The following is a 2,767-nucleotide window of genomic DNA, read 5'->3' on the forward strand; positions in this document are numbered from 1 at the left end:
TTGACATACCTGTGGCTTCTATGTAGACTCCTTCTTACTATCTAATAATGAAAAAGCTTTTTTTTTGGAGTTAAATGAATCATTTTCCCATATAGAAATGTAAACTGACTAACTTTATTGAGTCTCTTTTTTTTATATTACTGATTTTATTAACTTTTAAAAACACAACTATAGTTGAATATTACAACAAAAACAATAGCTAATAGTGAGTGTGTTAAGATGATTGTAGTCCTTCACTCATTCACTATTGCATACAAAAGCCAGCATTACAATGAAGAGTATTCACTGGCACCACCTCCCCCCCATTAAGAGGTTTGACGCTGAACCCCACCTCTGGCATGATGCTCATCATCCTCTTAAGCTTCTCCATTGTAATGGCATCTTCTTTCTTGAGATGGATCAAAGTCCCCTGGTTCTACTTGATCCATATCTTCAGTCTCTTCTACTTCCTTCCTTTCAGGCAGTAATTTTTCCAACAAAAGATATCTTGTCTGATGAAAATAAGCCATTCTTTGGGAAATTTACCTTGAACTCAATTATCAGAATTCCTTTCTCATAAGGTCGGCGATAAATGGGCATACCTTCATTCAGCACACATTTAATATCTCCATGTTTAACATTCTGACCAGGATGAGAAGTAATGACTATAGTTCTATTATCAAGAGTTGTTATTGGTTTCTGAAAGCCATATAATGCTTCAACCAACTGGATATCCATACATGTGAAAAGGTCCTCACCATGTCCTGTAAATATAGCATTGTCCTTCTGATCTAAACCAATGACAATATCTCCTGGCTCAAGTCCTGGCTCCTGGTCACCTTCACCACGGAATGTTATCTTCTGACCATCTTTCATACCCTTGTCAATATGAACCTCCAGAATCTTCTCTCGAATAATTTTCCTTCCATTACAGCTTTTACTTATATCTTTAGGGCTGATTCCTTCCCCATGTCCTTGACATTCCATGCAAACTGACTGAATTTGCTGAACCATTCCAGGTCTTGTCTGATGGATTCTTATTTGCATTCCAATACCTCTGCAATTGGGACAGTGTTCTACAGCTCCTTTGTTACCGCCCTGTCCTTCACATTTATCACAAATTACATTCTTTTGCAAAGCAAGTTTTCTCATTGCACCATTATATAAATCTTCTAAGGTCACTGAAAACTGATGAACGACATTTTTACCTCTCAGTTCCCTTTGCATTCTTCCACCTCCTCCAAAAAACTTATCAAAGATACCCATTGGAGAACCAAAGCCACCACTAGAATCACCCTCTTTGATGGCTTGTTTTCCACCTTTGTCATATAATTCTCTCTTCTTTGCATCAGAAAACACTTCATAAGCTTGAGAAATTTGCTTGAACTTTTCTCCTTCATTCGAATTATCTGGGTAATATTTTAAGGCTAGTTTTCTATATGCCTTTTTTAGTTCTTCCTGGGAGGCATTGGGTTTTACCCCCCAAGCATCATAGTAAGTAGTTTCCTTCACCATTTTTTTATAGCCAGGGAGCGACGCTCGCAGTATGCCCGGTGTCGAAATGCCCAAGTCCTGGGTAGGGTGTGGGGGGACTGCCCAGAAGCCGGTAGGAATGTTAGGGGATCGAGCAGAAGAAAGAGAAGATTGGGGAAAGGGGCGCCAGTTCTTGCCCGCAGAGCTGGAGCAGCGGTAGCTGCTGGCCTCCGCTTCTCGCCGAGTTTTCTGCAAAGTTCCGCCTTTATTGAGTCTCTTATGATTGCTCTTTTCATGATTGCCTTTTGGATGATTCTCTTAAGTCTTGTTTCAATGTGAAAACTTCTGTTCAGCTCCAGTCCTTTCATCAGGAATGCATGAAATTTTCTAATTTCATGAAATATCATTTTTCCCTGAAAGATTATATTCATTTTTTTTTTTCCTGAGTAAGATATTATTGATTTTAATTCTATCTCCTTTGCCTTCTGGAATACTATAACCCAAGTCCTCCATTTCTTTTAGGTAGAAGCTCCTAAATGGGAAAAAAAAAAGCAAAAAACAAAACATGGCTGACTTCATAATATTTGAACTATTTCTTTATGGCTATTTGCAATATTTTATCCTTTACCTGGGAGTCCTGGAATATGGTTATAAATTTCCTGGGAGTTTTCCTCATTGGATTACTTTCAGGAGATGATTTGTAGATTCTGTCTATTTTTGTTCTACCGATTGATTCAAGGATATCAAAACAGTTTTCTTTTATAATTTCTGAAAATCTGATGTCTAGGATCTTGTAGTAGTGGTAGCAGTAGCAGTAGTAGTACTAGTAGTAATAATAGTAGTAGTAGTAGCAGTAGTAGTAGTAGTATTAGTAGTAGTAGTAGTAATAGTACAGTAGTAGTATGGTTTTTAAGTAGTCAAATAATTCTTAAATTATCTTTCCTTGATCTATTTTACAGGTTAGTTGTTTTTCCAATGAGATATTTCACATTGTCTTCTTTTATTTTCATTCTTTTGACTTTGTTTATTGCTTCTTGAAGCCTCATGGAGTCATTAGCTTCCACTTGTCAATTCTAATGTTTAAGGAATTATTTTCTTCTGTGAATTTTTGTGCTTCTTTCACCATTAGACCAAATCTTTTTTCAGGTGTTTATTTTTTTTTTCAACATATTTTTTTGCACATTTTTTAACCAAGCTGTTAATTTTCTTCTCATAATTCTCCTGTATCACTCTAATTTTTCCCCAAATTTTTCTTCTACCACTCTTATCTCTAACTTTTTCAGGAATTTTCATTGGTCTTGGGTCTAACTGGCAT

The 2,767-nt window shown here is 36.5% G+C and overlaps 1 pseudogene; it reads right to left on the reverse strand.

Moving 5' to 3' along the window:
- Positions 1-203: 203 nt before the first annotated feature.
- Positions 204-1,655, reverse strand: LOC138150871 (dnaJ homolog subfamily A member 1 pseudogene; annotated as a pseudogene).
- Between the last annotated feature and the right edge of the window lie 1,112 nt (positions 1,656-2,767).

The sequence above is a fragment of the Petaurus breviceps genome, unplaced genomic scaffold, assembly GCF_028583685.1.
Source record: "Petaurus breviceps papuanus isolate PSGF00001 unplaced genomic scaffold, PetGlider_PUasm1.0 90895, whole genome shotgun sequence".
In the NCBI taxonomy this organism is placed as follows: domain Eukaryota; kingdom Metazoa; phylum Chordata; class Mammalia; order Diprotodontia; family Petauridae; genus Petaurus; species Petaurus breviceps.